This window comes from Neomonachus schauinslandi, chromosome 10 (genome assembly GCF_002201575.2).
Source record: "Neomonachus schauinslandi chromosome 10, ASM220157v2, whole genome shotgun sequence".
Taxonomy (NCBI): domain Eukaryota; kingdom Metazoa; phylum Chordata; class Mammalia; order Carnivora; family Phocidae; genus Neomonachus; species Neomonachus schauinslandi.
Window position 1 is genome coordinate 30,676,780 of NC_058412.1, and position 17,486 is coordinate 30,694,265.

The following is a 17,486-nucleotide window of genomic DNA, read 5'->3' on the forward strand; positions in this document are numbered from 1 at the left end:
GCCACGCTTTCAAGAAAGCCCTATCTTTCCGTTATCCCTATATGGAAACCGGGACACAACAGATGGCTGGAGAATGGATTGTGTCTGCTCAAGTTAGAGCTGCTTTTATTTGTAAGACATCAAATTCGTATCGACTGCGGGGACAGGCTGACATGATTTATTTCTAAGAAAATGGAGGCATCGTGGGCTCTGTCTTTGCTCATTACCATAAGACAGAGTCTCATCTGTGACCAGGACACACTGGATTGCCGATGGTAGAAACTGTACGCAGGGACCACAAGAGGCTGCTCCTGTTCTCAGGGACTAACTGTTGGAGAATCTCCACATCTCCCAGCAGAGAAGCCCGAATTTCAGAGCAGTGAACTTCCCCACCGAGAGTCCCGCTCCTCCAGAGCACTCAGCTAAGTACCAGGGAAACAGCATTTATGTTTATTTTTCACCATTAATTATATATTCCTACATGTACTCTCAAAAATGCAGCATGAGATTCTGACAAGAAAATGCAAAGGGCATAGCGCCTTCATTCTTGAAAGAGATCATCTCCAGAGACATGAAAGCAGCCCCAGCCCATGGCTCCCAAGATCCCTCTCCAGCTCGGCAGCCTGAAATGGGCAGGGAGCCCGCCCGCTGCCGCAACAGCTCCTAGCTGCCTCCTGAGGCTGGTGACAGCGCAAAAGGGAGGGCAGAAGGACATGTGGGAAGAACAGGAAAGCCTGAGCGATCGGTGGCTCTTCCCCCCTACCTGTCAGGAAAAGAGCAGACCCAAGCCAGGTGCCCACTACCCACCCGAACCCGGGAATGCCTAGTGATGTTTCAAACAGGGTCAGTCCTGTGGAATGGGTCTTAGGAACAAACCCTCCACTTCTGAATTCCCAATTTGCAGATGAGAAAACGAGGCCAGAGAAATCACTGACTTGCCCAAGATCGCAGGATGACTCAGTGGTGGTTTTGGCTTCAGGTCTCCTGATTCTCAGGTTCCTCCTCTTGGCCTCGCCAGGAGATCTCAAGCTTGGCTCCACAGGAGAATTACCTGGGGAGCTTTAAAGAAAAAAAATGACCAACCTTACCCCCAGAGATCCTGGTTGTGGGATGGGGTGGGGCCTGGACGTAGTTCCCCAGGTGACGGGCAGTATGCCCAAGAGAGAGGGCCCCTTCACGCTGGTGTAACTTGACTCAGCCATCTGTTGCGATTTGCTCCAGGTTGAGCCCAGCCCTGTGCTTGGGGCCTGAGCCGGGAATATGCAGCAGACTCGGTTCCTGCCCTAAAGCTGCTCAGCATCTGGCAGAAGAGCCTACTGTAAGGTGCTCTTCCAGCAGCGGAGTTCATAAGAGTGATAATAGAAATAGAAATAAGTGAGAGCAGTGATTAACTCTGTCTGGGAAGCTCGAGGGAGGCAGTGTTTGAGTTCACCGTAGAGGATGAATAGGAGTTTGCTGAGAGGACAAGAGGCAGAAGGGTTTTCCAGGGGGAGGGAAGAGCATGTGCAAAGTCCTGAAGGCATGAAGCGACATGGCACATTCATAGCTTGGTGTATCCAAAGCAGGATGCAAGGTGGGAGCAGCAGATACAGAGCTAGGGAGGCAGGCAGGGCTGGATCCCAAAGGGCCTTATGATACAAGTCATTCTAAGGGTTGGGGATTATCCTGAAATGAGGGTGAACCACTGAGCTAGGTCATGCAGAAAGACGATAAAGTACAACTTGCATTTTAGGAAAGGAACCCAAACAGGGCTCTGGATGGTGAATGGGAAGGGAAAGATGCCTGAGGCAGGATGACCAGTGGACAGGGAAGGCAGAGAGATGACAAGGGTCTAGGGAGTGGCAACAAGCACTGAGAGCAGAGGACAGATAAGCCCCAGATGCTGACCTCTGCCATGAGTCACTGCTTTTAGAGGTGGAATTAATAGGATGCGGTGGTTGATTGGCCAAGGAGCCAGGAGGCCTGATTCCAACCCAACTCCTCCCTATTCCTCTTCATATACTGGGAACTGAACGGCCCCCTCCCCCCTGCCTTTGAGCTCGCTGGCCCCTCAGCCTGGGATGACTATCCCTCCTCCACGTCCAAAGAGGATATATCCTTTAGGTCTCAAACTGATGCTGCTTCCTTCAAAAATCTGGGTTTTGAATGAAGGAAGGAAGGAAAGAGTAAAGTTCACCAACTTTATTCTACGTGTTCTCAGAAACGGGTCTTCACATTGTGCCTCCTGAGAGGCCTTCCTTCTCGTCTGTGTGGTAGGCTACCATCCTTCACAACTCTGCCCAAGTCATCTGTTCTGGGAAGATGTCTTTGGTATTTACAGACATGGGTTGAGCCCTGTGGCACTTTTGTATTCCTCTGTCAGTAAGTAGAGAATTGTTTCACAGTGTCAGTAATTACTGTTTCCCCTCCCAGGGTAAATAGGCTCATTTGAAAGACAGGGGCCTTGTCTTCTGATTCTGTCTCCTATCCTAACCCAGCACACAGAAAAAAGGTATTTGATAAAAGTTTGTTGAATAGAATGGGTGTCAAGGCTGAACTCATGAAACTAGGGAAACGTGCTACGATGATGATGATGATGATGATGATGATGGGATGCTGGAATCCCCCCTAAGAATAGGACACCTCAACTTTAACTCTCCAGCATCGGGGGACACCGAGGGTGGAGGGTTGCACTGAGGAAGTACACCCATGCATTTTGAACTGGTCTGCAGACCACTTGGAAGACTTCCTAAGGCCACTGCAAGGGCTGGAAGCTGCACTTTGAGAAATGCTTCCAGGGCATTCCCTCAGAGGAGCCTTTAGCCATGGCAGGGAGGGGAAGGTAGAGACAAGACTGCCCTACCCAGGAAAAGTGAGGCTTATCCTTGTCATCTGGGCAACTCTCCCTAGGGCGAGGCCCTCTCCCAGCCTCCTCAAGTAACTAGTATCTTCCAGAAGCACCTCTCCCTTCAGGAATCTCTCTTAGCTGGGTGTTAATGAAGGAACGTCTGACGAACTGATACACCCATGCACCAGGGGTTGCTCGCTTAATCCTCCCACAGGTTACCTTTTAAAGTACTGGAAGATTCATAAGCATTTCAGGTGCTGTAGCAACTTCAAGGGAAAACATGTAGACCTCGGCAGGGTCCTCCCGCTCCCCGCCATGAGGGAACTAGGATATTTGAGAGTCGTTCCAGCTGCCCTTGAGTAACGCATCCAGGCAAGGAAGTCCAGATTTTGAGTCTGAGCCGGCACCTTAAGAAAGAGAGCTTGAATCAGCACAGCCGTCAGAACTCTGCTTGAGGGCAGCATTGCCGAAACTAAGAGGAATAATTTTCTCTGGGGCATTCTCTCTGAATGCTTGTTCCCCTGTGGCAGCTATGATGCTCAGGTAAGGCGAAGTATCCTGGGGCAGCAGGGGAAGGAGGAGGGAGCAAGGAGAATCATGGGAAAGGGGAGGGAAGGGAAGAGCCCCTCCTGGACACACACGTGTCAGTGGGAGATTTACGCGGGGATCTGCTGATACCTGGACAAACCAGCCACATTCCCCCCTGGGAACCTGGGAGCACGTGACCCCATGGCAAAAGTCCCCCTGAGGCTTTGGCTCTGCAGGAAGCTCCTTTCTGTTCTCTAGAAGATGCAGATCCTGCAGGAGAAGACAGACAGGCTGGGCAAGGGCAGGCAGGTGGGGCTGGCCCAGCCCTTCATCACTCCCCGGCAGGTTCAGACTGGAGGGCCCGGCTTCAGGATTGCCATCTGCTTGGCAATGAGGTCTGGGGGAAAGCCGCTGATAGGGAAGCCTCTCTCCCCGGGAGACCGTGGGCTTTAAATGACCCAGAGGAATTGTGGGGTGGAGGCCTGGCTTGACCCCCTGAAAGCCACTGCCAAGAACGCATGCGGTGAAATCATCCCGAGGGTAGGTTAAAAAGAAGTTAGTCTGAGTGCAGAATGTGATGCCCACATCCGGGGTGTCTCTTATAGCACCTGTTGCTCGGATGGGTAGACGTGTTCTTGAGGAGAATGCTTGGAATCCTCCAGAATTTGTTTTCCTTCAGGCTGCCTGACCTGATACTATTCTTTAAGGCCAGCTTCTTTCTGTCCCAGACCTTAAGTTCACCCTCCGGCATGACTGGGTTGGGGCCTCCATAGACACCATTTTAATTTCCCGCGAAAAACATCAGCCATCCCTTCAGACTGTACTTCTTCCACTCTGATTTTGGAAGGACTTTCTTACCCTGTCTCTCCAGAGCTAGCTGTAGAATTTCCCAACCTCCACATGAAGTCCTGGCAGACTCTAGCCCTAAAACATTCTGAGTCTACATAAAGCCTGGCCTGCAGCCTGCCACCACGGGAGGATTGAGGATGGATCTAAGGTCCCATCCAGCAGTTCTTCCCTTCTCTCGGTCCATCCAACAGAAAGACCATTTTCCAAATGGCCTTGAAGGCTTCCCCTAGTGCTTCCTTCTGGATTGACCTGGCAGACATTAACTAAACTCCCATTTTGTGCCAGGCACTTTAGCAGACCCTGGGAATGCACAAAGAGTCAGATGACTAGAGAGAGGAGATAGCAAGCCAGAAGGTCCATTTCCCTGACGAGAGTAGAGGACTGACCAAGGAGTCTGACATTGACCCCATGAGACAGGATTAACTGGAAGCTCTCAAATTAATACACATCATCAGATTTTTCTAGGCCTCACTTGCTGCCTCCACTGCAGTCAGCCTTGTAGGTGTGGCCCCAGTGACAACTAAGCCAAAATGTGTTGCAATTTCTTCTTAGCCCATACACATCTTTGAGCCTGGGAAAGCAGGTGTGTAAGAGGAATGCCTCCGTGCATTCTTCATGTAACTAGCAGTGCCACCATCTTGGTTCATTCATCCGTCCGAAGCCTGCAACTGCAGTCTTCATGACCTGTCCTCTCCCCGCAGAAAGGGTTAGGAATAACAACTGTTCCAAAACCAGACTGAAGGGCTTGGCCCACTGTTGAGGGTTTCCAAACCAATGCAGCTCCAGCCATCCTGCAGCTGTGCCTTTAAGAGAATGGATGCAGGCAGCTGAGCTCATCTTTTATGAGCTCATCTTGCAGAAGGTGTGGTCTCTTCTTCCTGCTATTTTTCTTGTGCTGCCAGAGTCTGAAGACTTAGAGGAATGACTACAAAACGTCTCACCTTCGCTTTCGCCCATGAAACACAAAAATACTGCAGCAAACATCAAAGTCTGAAGGGTCATTGTATTCTGAGGGAGTGTAACAAACAGGCATTTTACTCCTGTGCCTTAATTTGGTTCTAGTTCTCGGGTCCTCACGCCCTGGCTTCGGACACCTATTCTGGGCAGTTCCAGACACTAACAATAGCCATTCATCAGTAGTGTTTGAACTATAGATCTTTATCCACTGCTCTTGACTGTGACTGTGTCTGCAATAATGAAGAATTAGGCCAGCAAGTGCTAATCCTCAGAACTTGGTCTCGGACCCAGTTGTAAATATCAATTCTGCTACTACGAGCAATGTGATCCTGGGCAAGTTACTTAATTTCTCCGAGTCTCAGTTTTCTCATCTGTAGAATGAAGTTAATAGTACTTACCTCATATAACCGATGTGACAATTGAATGAGAGAGCATATGTAAAGAGTGTCGTTCATGGGTGGCATAGAACCATTACTTGACAAACGGCCCACGAATGCGCTGTTGGTCTGGCGTAGGAGGGGCACAATATCCCTTTATCTATTGACCAGGATGATCGAGAAAGGAACAATTTTGCTTGTTAAGATTCTCACACCTCTTCCTCCTCGATTTAGCCCTTCACTCTCTCTTGATTGTCTACCTGCTGCTCCCACCAAAATGTCAAAGCTCTTTGAGGACACAGATTATGCCCCAGCAGAATCTACATTTTTAGATAGTTAATAAATATTTGTGCATGGATACATGGATATCTTTTTCAACTGACTAGCTGAATATGACTTCTGCTGGGTATCAGTTCCCAGGAAATATAGAGTCTAAGATGGGAGAGACATGGATTTAATATTTACTGATCTCCCATACCCGCTGCCAATTGCTTTTAAAGGTATTAAATCCCAAATCTTGCTGCTTTGCATAACTGGATTAGATTGCATATAGGAATTTTGCATAGCAAAAAAGATACATCACACGATTTGCATCTCAATTTCTATTCCTTTCAAAAGGCTCTTAAAAACCACATAGTCCCCCAGCAATAATCATGTGTAAGGCAAAGAAATTAAGAACTTGGGCTGGGAAGACATTAAATTAGTCTCTGGAATGTAGTAAAAGACATAGCCAGGGGTGTATTCTTTCCCTGGACTTCTTTCTGGCCCCTGCCACAGACTCTGAGCAGAGCAAGCACTCATGGGGAAGGTTCCTCTTGGATAATGAGAGAAAATACATTAAAATCTTGTTACAAATTGCTGCTTGGTACTTTGGATTTATTATACTGTAGGTCAGATCGTGTTCCCATGCACAGCGGTATGTAAAAAGCATCACTCCTGATAACAACAAAAACCTACAATATAGAGTTTCTAAGGCACAGAGTCCCTTAGTAATAAAAAGCTGCAAGACCCAATAACCCAACAGTTCTCTTTATCTCCTTTTATCGGCATTCCAGGGAAATCTACTGCGCTTCTTCCTTCCAGTCTCTTAGGAATCACGGTGAATAATGAATGCTTGGGGAAGGTGGGGGGGTGGGGTGGATGGAGGGTGGATGAAAACGAGAGGGTTATTATAGCCCAGGGTGGTTGTATTAAAAAGAGGAGTCTGGTCTGGTCAGAAAGGAGGCAAAAGGCTCAGCCTGGCTTGTAAGGACTCTGAGGGAATCAGAATTCCAGATAGAGAATCCAGAGTAGTAGGGCTTGGTTTGTTTATATTTGTTCTAATAAAGCAGTAAGACGGGGCACAGTTTCTCTATGCCATGTGTAGATTTACTACTTGGGGAGGAAAGACTCTGATACAAAGATGGGACTTCGTCTCTCATCAGGAAGGGGAGCTGCCTTCGGTAAAGCCCCAAAGCCTATAAACAAGGTTTTGCCTGCCAAGTGAGCAGGACTGGGTGGTTGCCGGTCCCATTTTCAGAAGTCATTTCCTCCAGGGAGCCCTGCCCAGCTGAGCTCATTCAGCTTGGCAGCCCAGGGCACCCTAGGAAGCTCCTAACTTCCATGCACCAGAGCATGAGGCACCCACACGGCCCAGAGTTTCCCTTCAGATGTTCGGCCCATAGTCCTCAGAATTAAGCTTGTTTCTGACAGGTGTTCTCAGAGGGGAGGAGGGGAGGGGGGGAGGATGGGAGAGTACAGCCATAGGAAACACCCCTGTAGTAATAACTGATCCCCTTACCAAGTCTCTCGCTCCCTTCAGGCCCCCCTCTTAGTGAAGCCTTCTTGGATATGCTAATTAAATATACAATTTTCCCAGCCCCTCCCCCCAGCACCCCCTAGCTCCTGTCCTGCTTTATTTTTCTCCATTGAGCTTATTACCTTTTGACATTATTTTTTATTTATGTGTATACTGTCTCTCCCACTAGGTTGTAAGCTACCAGAAGGCAGGATTTTTGTCTCCCTTGTTCACTGGATTCCCAGTACCTAGAACAGTGGGTGGCACAGGGCATACACCCCATAAACATATTTGTTTGAATCAAGGCCTACGGATGGCCAAGTGCTTTGCATTGATCACAGCCCCCAAGCCAACCCTACCAGTGAATGTTGGTCTCTCCCAGAGGGTGTTTTAACGGCCACTGTGTTAGTGGGAAGAGTCACTCTGTCTGATTAAAAGTCTCAGAATAAGTGCTGTTTTCTTCTGTTTCTTAAGTCCAAATTGGTAAAAAAAAAAAAAAAAAAAAAAAGCCAGACCCTGCTCTCCTCCTCTTTCTCTCAGTTAGACTTGATTCTGTCAAGGAGTCAGTCTTGGCCTGAAGCTTGATCTCCCTGGAAAATGGTTGGCACCCCACTTTCTTACTTTCACTGGGAGAGGTGGCTCAAGAAGTCATGGTTCTTAGTTGAACAACAGAAATCCAAACTGGCTAATTTAAGTAGAAAAGATATTTATCAAAGAATATTAGGCAGTTCTCAGACTCTCTGGGAGGGCTAGAGAAACAAGCCGAAAGCAGCTAGAACAACACCCTAAATCACACCATAAAAGTGGTCCCAGGGAGACCCCCATTTTTGCCACTCCTGTGTTAAGACACTCCAGCTCACCCTGCCCCTCCCCCCCCATCAGCATTCCCAGTAGGGGCACGGACGCTGCCCTGGGCATCTCATCCACACTACCTGAGAAAGTGGACCAGGCTGCTGCCACTCTCACTTAAATGGGTTCACACAGCACTTGCTCCTTACATAATCAACTTCAGAGCGTGCAGGGAGGGTATCCTACTGGCGAAACCTGGCTCCAATGCTGGCTCCTTGGCAGCAAGGGAGCCTGGGAAAGCACGTGTCTGATCTCCTGTGATCAAAAAAGTACGACAAATGTCTACTTTGTTGATATACTTGGTTCTCGGGGCCAAATGCCCTCTCACTAGCACTTACTAGTTACTAGTTACTTACTGCAACATTAATTTCTAAGAGTGAAATCTTACAGCCTCCTTTTCACATGAGAAGATGGACTTAGGTTCAGAGACTCATCCAAGGTCACAGGGCTCAGTAAACTCAGATTAAATATTCAAACTCCCACACCACACTGACTCGGCTGCACTTCACTGCCTTCGTCCATCGGTTGCCTCTGCTTTTCTATTCTTTATTATCTATGTCCTCGTGTATGTTTCCTTTTGGTCCCATCTCCCCTGTTACTTGATAGATTCCTAGTCTTCTTTCCTTCTCCCCTCAACCCATTGACTAAAGCTAGGAGGGACCCCAGAGGTCTGCAGCAGACGCTGGTGGTTACCCCCATCCAACAGCCATTCACCTCCTTCCCTTGCTGACAGAAGGTGGGCTTTGTCCAAGAGACACTGGGCGGGGCCTCCAGAGTGAATGCTGATTGGTCTAAGGGTGAGCATGTGACCCAGCTCTGGCCAACGAGATGTAAGGAGTAACCTGTCAAGGAGCTTCCGGGACTCCCGGATAATAGCCGTGGAAGAGTAGCGCCTTTCTGCTCCCTTTCTTCCAGCTTGTAACTGATTCTGGAAGGACAGGACGGCCGCCACACTAACTGCCCCACTGGGAATGCTGGAGTAAAGCCGCTCCAACTTGGCACAGTGTGTGTGCACGTTCCTTAATGCTCTAGTGCCCACCTGCACGGTTGACTCTCAGTTAACCTGCTCCTTCTCCCCACCCATCCCCGAGTTCCGGCAGCAATTCCTCTCAGTCCTCACCTCACCAGCCTCCCGTGTGCTTCTCCTTTGGTCCTCCATCACCTCTGATTCCCGGACCACCTTAGCACCCCCTGCCGCAAGGTACCCGCCCTGCTTTCACAGGCTGGGTTCCACTTCTCTGGTGCCTGGCCTCATACTCTACCCTTGGCTCTACCAAGTCCCCTTCTCTAGGAACCTTGACTTCAAAGTGAGCAAAGTTTCCCTCACACCTAGAGGGAGGCGGCGGTTGCACAACATTGTAGATGCAATAAATAAAGCACACTGAATTGTGTGCTTTAAAATAGTTCGTCGAATTTACGTGAATTTCCGCTCAAAAAAAAAAAAAATCCCTTCACTCTAAACCTGTTTTGCTCACTCTATTCTTTTTTTTTTTTTAAGATTTTTTTTTTCTTATTTGACAGACACACAGCGAGAGAGGGAACACAAACAGAGGGAGTGGGAGAGGGAGAAGCAGGCTTCCGGCAGAGCAGGGAGCCCGATGTGGGGCTCGATCCCAGGACCCTGGGACTATGACCTGAGCCGAAGGCAGACGCTTAACGACCGAGCCACACAGGCGCCCCCTCACTCCATTCTCTTGCTACTAGCCTTCATCAAATTTGGCCCTCCCTTGAAAGAACGCACCATATCTCCTGATAGGTCTTATCCCCCATTTCATCTGCCACCTTTCCCTACTCAATAGAAATCCTTAATATGAAGTCCATGAACACCCAAAGAGGTCTGTGAACTCCCTAAAAATATTTGCAAAACTTTAAACATTATACATGAAATTACAAATATTTTAAAGGGGCCTGTGATCTCCAAAAATATTAATGTAAAACACATGTTAAAAAAGAGGAGGAAATTGATGTATACAAATATACATCTAGAGAGAGAGAGAGAGAGTATATCTTCAGCAGCGGTTCACAGACTTCAGCATGCACCAGAATCACCAAGAGGGTTTATTAAAACACAGATTTCTGGGCCTCCCCCCTCCCCACACACAAACTTTCTTCTTCTTCGGTAAGTTTGGTGTGGGGTCTGAGAATTTGCATTTCTAACAAGTTCCAGGTGATTATTTTGCTGCTTGTCCAGGGACCAAGGCTGTTGTGAGATACATAAAAACTGTTAATGATTGCCTCTAGGGAGGGGGAACCTTGTTGGCTAAGGGAGCGAGTGGAAGGTGTTCTCACTGTGCACCCTTTTGTATCTTTTGAATTTCTGTCTATGTGAGTATATTACCTACTCAGAAACAAACTTGAGAATGAAAAAAAAAAAAGAGACCATCCCTACCTTAAACTCACTACCCTCACCCACATGATAAGAGAGAGTTTTCTTTAAATAACTAGAGACTCTTCTAGAAGGTCACCACCCTCTCCCTCTTTCTCCCTTTGCTTCTCATTTGTATGCTGTGCATCCACTCAATGTTACTTTATTCAAATAATCCCTGCTGCTGGGTACCAGAGCACATTCCCACCTTCCAAGGGGAATCCTACTTGTGTTCAAATAGCTAAAAAACACAATGACGAATTCAGTTGTCTAAGAAAATAAAACAATCATGAAATACTGTTTTCTGCCAATCAAATTAAAAGTTATTAGATATCCAAAATATGTTGGCAGGCACGAGGGAACACAGACTTTTTTGCACTACTGGTAGAAACAAAAATTGGATCATCTCTAGAAGGCAATCTGGCCTTTAAAAATGTGCACAGCCTTTGACCTAATTAATTCTACTTATAGAAATAAATCCTAAGGAAGCAGCAAGAGATGCATAAAAGCGTTTATAATTAAGGATGTTCATCTCAGCATGAAAAACCAGAAAAAAATTCAATGTCAAACAGTGTTTATTAAATATACTGTGCCAGATTTATCATGGAATGCAATATAACAATAAAAAATCATATTGTAAAAAGGTACTTAATGACATGGAAATGTGCTCATGTTGTATTATCAGGTGAGAGAATGTAAATCAGGTAACAAAACAGCACTGTGATATGATGCAATATCTTTAGAAAATTATGAATATCAGATGACTTGAAGGATCTGTTCTACAGTATTTAACAGTGGTTATCTCTGGCTGGAGTGATTATAGGTGGATTTTATTTTCATTGTGCTCATTAGTATTTTCCAACTTTCCACACTGAGTGTATATTGCTTTTATTAAAAACAAAAACAAAAAACGGGGGAGGGGAGCTTGTGTTGACAAAAATTATGCTTCCTCATAGGAGGGCAATCAAGACCGGTCAGATACGAGGCCTCTGAAGGAGAGTCCTCAGGGAATGCTGTCAACTGCCCATCCTGAGACACCACTCCCTTGGGTCGGGCAAGCTCCTGGCAACCAGGGACTCGTGGGGGCCAGAGCTTTTCACTCTGATCTCCATTTCTGCTGCTGCTTATCAGGACAGCACCCACGGGAGGCACCACAGTGGTGCCCAGCCCCTGGCCAAAGCCCCAGCAAAGCCTGCAGTATACAAATCCACCCAAACCACTGGCTGAGAACAAAACGTGGGTGCACGTCCTAAGGGAAGGAGCATGTGTCCTGACCTGCGTGGAATGCTGGGTGGTTTGTGGTTAACAGCACCTCCCAAGGAGGGCTGGCTTGAGGCCAGGCGAGGCTGGAGCGTGGGAGCCAGCCATGGGAGTGAGAAAAAAGAAAGTGTAGTAATCAAGACAGAGACTTAAGTTGGAACAGTGTAGGAGTTAACAGAGATTAAGACTGACTTAGGCTGACTTTGAAGAAGAACCAGTTTTTCCACCAGGGAACTGGACTTTTCTAGGGCTTGTAGCCCCCTGCTCACACAGAGCCATTGTTTAAAACACCACCACCAAAAACCTCATGGTGATTCTAAGAAAATGCCCAATCTGAAGAATATACCTATGGCTCAGGTCTCCTGGGGACTTTTTAATATGTGCAAAGCCTCTAACATTATTCTTCACAGCCATCTTCCAGGGTAGACTAGCCAGGGCATGGTCCCCAGACTTTAAAAAAAGAGAAAACAGCTGAGGAATTGAAGTCAAGTTTCCACAACTCGACCATGTTGAGAAGCAACGCTATAGGATCTATCATGTTGGTTAGTTTACTGTTCAAGAAAAGTTTTCCAAACTCCGTGAACTTCCATGTGGCTATATATATATATATATATATATATATATATATATATATATGGCAAGGATCAAAGCTGTGACTTAGTAGAAGGAGTACAGGATGTAGAGGAACCATCCAGCTCTGCAACCAACCGGCCAACCACCACACAAGTTTGAGTGCTAGCCCCGCACTCGAGTCAGTTAACCTCTCTGAGCCGTGATTTCTTTGTATGTAAAGCAGAGAAGTTCACCCCTCCAAGAAATATTTATTGAGCACCTACTATAGGTCAGACCCTGTGCTAGGCACTAGGGACCCAATCATGAGCCGGCTCCCATCAGTCATAGGGATTAAATGGTGTTATGGCCACAGTCTGTCTTTGGACGCTGCAAGGTAAAAATGCTTTTTACATTTTTGAATTAGTGAAATAATTAAAAGGAGGATATTTTGTCACTTGTAAAAAATTATATAAAATTCCAATTTCAGTGTCCACAAATAAAATTTCATTGGAACACAGTCCCATTCATGAGCTGACATAGTGTCCAGAGGCTGCCTCCACGCTCCAACGGCAGAGCTGAGCAGCTGTAACAGAGACGGGGACAACCCACAAATCTGCAAATATTTACTATCTGACTCTTTACCAAAAAAAAGAAAAAAAATGTGCAGACCCTTGGACTAAAGGAAAAAAAACAAGATGATTACAGACTGCGACAAGCTCTATGAAACTAAAAGAGGGAAGGAATTTGTCAAAGCTGTTAAGGTGAAAATTAAAATGCTCCGTGGCTTTATCTAGCATTTTGTAGCATCAGCTGCGCTCCCACATCTGAGTGTTTCTAGGTCTCACTGAGCTGCGGGTACCCACCGGGTGAAGGAACAGGTGCTTCCGGAGCGTCAGTGGCTCCCGCCTCCACCTACGGGAGGCAGGCCCTCTAGCCCCACCCAAGACGCGCTGGTGTTCCGGAGTCTTCGAGGGAGACTCATATGTTCTCCGGCTGCCCTCTGGGAATACACCTGTATTCTTGCCAAAGGCGCTGCTTCCGTGACACCAAAGGTGCAGGGACCAACATGCGGCTATGCTTTCTGCTCTCCTCACCCGCGAGAGAGATGCCGTGCTGCGCTGGGGCATGAGCACAACGCCCCTCCTCCACTCGGTGTCCCTGGGAGTTGACTTTCAACCCCGAGCACACAGCTAGGGCCTCTGTGTCCCTGAGACCCTGTGAAAAAGGCTCCTTCGGTCCCTGCCTGCTGCCGGTCCCCCTGGCCTGGGAGACGATGCCAGAACTCTCGTCCTTCCCCTCCCCCTCCGCCTCCCCCTCCGCCACGCCAACCCTCTCCCCCCCGCCCCCGCCCGGACCTGTATTGAAGCATGAATACAGGTGTGCTTCGGTTTTACAACCTGCTGTATGAGCTCTTTGGTATACACATGGTGTTTCCTAAGCCGGCTCCCGGCAGCCCCCCACCCCTGCACTTTCTCCTACAAGTCCGTGGCACGCGAGTTCGGAAGTGGCCGCAGCCTCCCTCGGTTCCCCGGTGGGCGGTGCGACGCGCCGGGCAGCTCTGGTAGTCGTCGGCGCCAAGCCAGTCGGGGGCCCAGGGCGCCCGGGGGGGCACCGCGGGGCAGGAGCACGGCCTGCAAGGGAGGCTCCCGCCTCTGGTTGCCTGTGGGGGCCACGCTGGCCTCCCTAACTGTCATCCTCCCCGACTCCGGCCTGCCCCTGTCCCATGGGCTGAACCCTGTCCCTGACTCCTCAGCCCAGCAAGTCCCATCGGCACGGGCTCTGCCGGCGACACCTTGCCGGGAAGGGTCCAGTGCCCCAGGTCCGTGGACCTCCTGCCACCAAGGCTCCACCAGCCAGGGCCCGCACAGCATTTCTCCACCTTGCCTGCGCTCGCCGTGCCCGCTGCATGTCGCCTGCTAGGTGTTCAGACTGGGTCAGCATCCTTAACTCTCCCCTCCCCACCCATGCTTGGGCTTCCTGCCCCACCCCCCATCTTTAAGGAGTATCCTCGGCTCCCCTCTTTGGCCCAGAAACTCTCACCGGCTTGCGTGAGATTGGGGTTCCGTCTAATTCTGGCCTTTTCCAGGCTGGCTTCCTTCCCTTACCCCGAAGGGCCCGTGCCACCGACGTCCCAGCGTGGCTCGGGGCCCAAACCCACCTAACAGTGACTGCAGCTGGGGTCAGGGCTTGGTTTCAAGGTCTAGCAGAGCAGAACGAAAGGTGGGGAGACAGGTGGAAAAGGCAACTAGTTGTAACACACGTCACACTGTCTCTGAGGTGGGCTCAAAAACTGGGGCGGGCCCAGCTTAATGGGAAAACGCAGCCATTTTCCTTTGGGAAAAGGCAAACACTCGGGTGGTGGGGAGGACAGAGGGTGAGGGCGGGGGTTGACAGAGCACAGACCTGCTCCCTCAGCGGGGGCTGGTGGTGAGTTTCTTTTTTGAGGAAAGGCAACGTCTACATTTGTTTCTGTACCTTTAAGAAAGAGAGACAAAGGGACAGAGGGAAATGTGCACTTGCAGGACTCTCAAGCGATTAGCCAAATCCCCCTGGCTTCTCTGCCCTATTTCCAAGCGTGTGGATAGATCCAATTCCTCGCTTGTTCCTCTGTCCCTCCTAATCCAGGATACGATTATATGAAGTAGATTAAAGGTGTCTGTGACCAGTGTAAGGCCTGCTGCACCTCAGGGACAGGTTTTGCAAGAGTCTGTCTTCATTTTAATTCAATTAGCAAACTTGGAAAATGCTCATGCTGACTGCTGATTCTTTTTTTTTCCTTTTAAAGAATTTATCTGTTTATTTGACAGAGAGAGACAGAGCGAGAGAGGGAACACAAGCAGGGGGAGTGGGAGAGGGAGAAGCAGCCCGCCCCCCCCCCCAGGAGGGAGCCCGATGTGGGGCTTGATCCCAGGACTCTGGGATCATGACCTGAGCCACCCAGGCACCCCTGACGGCTGATTCTTGATGACAAAGTGAAAACTGATTCAAAGCTTTATAGGGAGTTTGTAACCTATGGGACTCTCTGTCCCTCCAGCAATGCCCTTAAAAAGCAAGCTCTCAGATGCTGGTGGTCAGGCATGTTTCAGGAAAAATTCTTTCATCGGGTGGGAAGTCCAATGGGGGACGTCCAGTGTCCCTTCTAATTCAAAGCTTTTATGTCTTTAAGGTTACTGGATGCTGAAGTGCAGGGCCAGAAAAACCATCTAACAAAAGCAGTTTTAAAAAGACTTGACAACGTGTTTTACCCAGAGCAAAGTGAGTCCAAACATTTCGAACTAGAGCTGTCAACAAAGAATGTGTTTGCAAACCAGATATAATTTAAAATAAACTTCAGCGGGCAAATGACAAACCTTCCCTAAAAAGGCAATTAGATGGTGAGTGAACAAACTTTGGAAGTGGTATTAGAACAGATTTCTACACCATCCAACAGGCGTTCACCCTTTTAACTCCAAATGGACCTGTGCACTTGTTTGGGCCGGGGGGGGGGGGGGGGGGGCGGGTGGTGAGGGCGTGGGAATAAAAAAAGGGGAAAAGTTAGGATTGTTGCATTCTACTCAGCCGGTGGCTGTGGGAAAGTGACAAGAAACGGAGTACTCCGTGGTAGCTTTAAAAAGGAAAGCAAAACAGGCTAAATCCTGAGGATTGTGGTGCAGGAAGAAAGGGTTACAAAGTGGGTAAGGTGAGGTCCCCGGGGCCGTGTGAGCAGGAGGTCCCTGGGACGGTGGGACACACCTCAGTCCAGCTGCTGGTACCCACGGCAGGTGGACAGGGAGTGCCTTACCTTCTTCCTCTGTCACTGATGCCCTTCCAGATCTTCAAGGCACCACATTTGGAAAAGTTCTCGTTCCTTTGAGGCTCATACCCTTCACCCACACTAACCTCTACCTTTTATTGGTGTGGGGGTGGGAGGAGTTTGGGTTTTGACAAAATATATTTTTTAATATTTTCACTGTGCAATAGATCATACTTACAAAAGAGTGTGCATGACCTATATGTACATAGTTTGAAGAATAGTAACAAAGCCAAGCACCCACACATTACCACCCAGCTTAAGGAATAAAATACGGCCGATACCTGGAAGCTCCCTCTGTTCCCGCACCCCTTTCCAATTGGCTCTCCACCCCTGGGGCAAGCCGCTGATCTGACACCTGAGTTGTCCCTTGCTTTTCTTCCCGGTTTCAATCCATTTATAAGGGATCCCTAACCATTATATTACTTAATGGTGCCTGGTTTTGAAGTTCATCTCATGAATCCATACTAATTATAATCTCTATTTGCTCTTTATGCTCCCCGGTCAGTACTTTTGAAATTCGATATGTAGCTAGTTTATTCATAGTCTGTACTACATAGGATTCCATGGTCTGATTACACCACGATCACTTCTCGATTCTCTTGTTTACGGACATATGGGTTACCTTTTTAGTTATAAACACAGCTATTGTGAACATTCTCGTACATGTCTCCTATAGAATACGTGCGAGCATTTTCTAGGGCCCAGCGACTCGGAGTGTCGTCTGCAGCCCCACTCCCTGCTGGTGCCCAAACCCGCACTGCTTTACGACGAGTGAAGGAACTTGGCATCAGATCATGAAGCAACTACACTATTAAATATAGTGTCGTGGGACCAGCGGTTTTCCCAGGGCAGGACTTCGAAGGAGCAGCTGAGCTACGGTTCGGGGACAAGCACCTCCTTTCTTCTTACGTCTGGGACTTTGCTGAGCACAAGGTGCCCTTTGCCTTTTTTCTTCACCTTCATCTCCTGACCTCTAGGTCACCTCTCCCCAGTCAGTGCAGACTGGCCCCTCACTCAGTCTTGAAGTTTTGCTCAACAAAAATCTGTTGAATGGATGAATGAATGAATGAATGAATGAATGGTTTGCCCTTCCCCACCCACACATCTACCTTAGGAGCTTCTGTGTTCTTCCATGAACCTCATCTGCCCAGTTGATTTGTCAGGGTGAGGCAGGGGCAAGCATGGACATGCAGGCTGGGAGAGTCAAAGCCCTTTCCAGCATTTTTCCTCCTGGAGCCAATAAAGGAGGTCACTACCTTTCCAGTGCAAAAGCTACGATGCCATTCCCCGGGCTGTCAGCCACCCTCTTTACCAGCTCGGGAGGAAGCAGGTCTGCAATGGCTGGGGACTAAGTCAAGGTACAGAGAAAAGGA

The 17,486-nt window shown here is 48.5% G+C and overlaps 1 long non-coding RNA gene across 1 annotated transcript; it reads right to left on the reverse strand.

Annotated features, from left to right (window-relative positions):
• Positions 1 to 372: 372 nt before the first annotated feature.
• On the reverse strand, positions 373 to 16,169 carry LOC110587354. The gene is made up of 3 exons (XR_002480752.2): positions 16,102 to 16,169; positions 3,026 to 3,213; positions 373 to 1,038 (listed from the first exon to the last, which is right to left on the reverse strand). It is a non-coding gene; the product is annotated as an uncharacterized LOC110587354 (long non-coding RNA).
• Between the last annotated feature and the right edge of the window lie 1,317 nt (positions 16,170 to 17,486).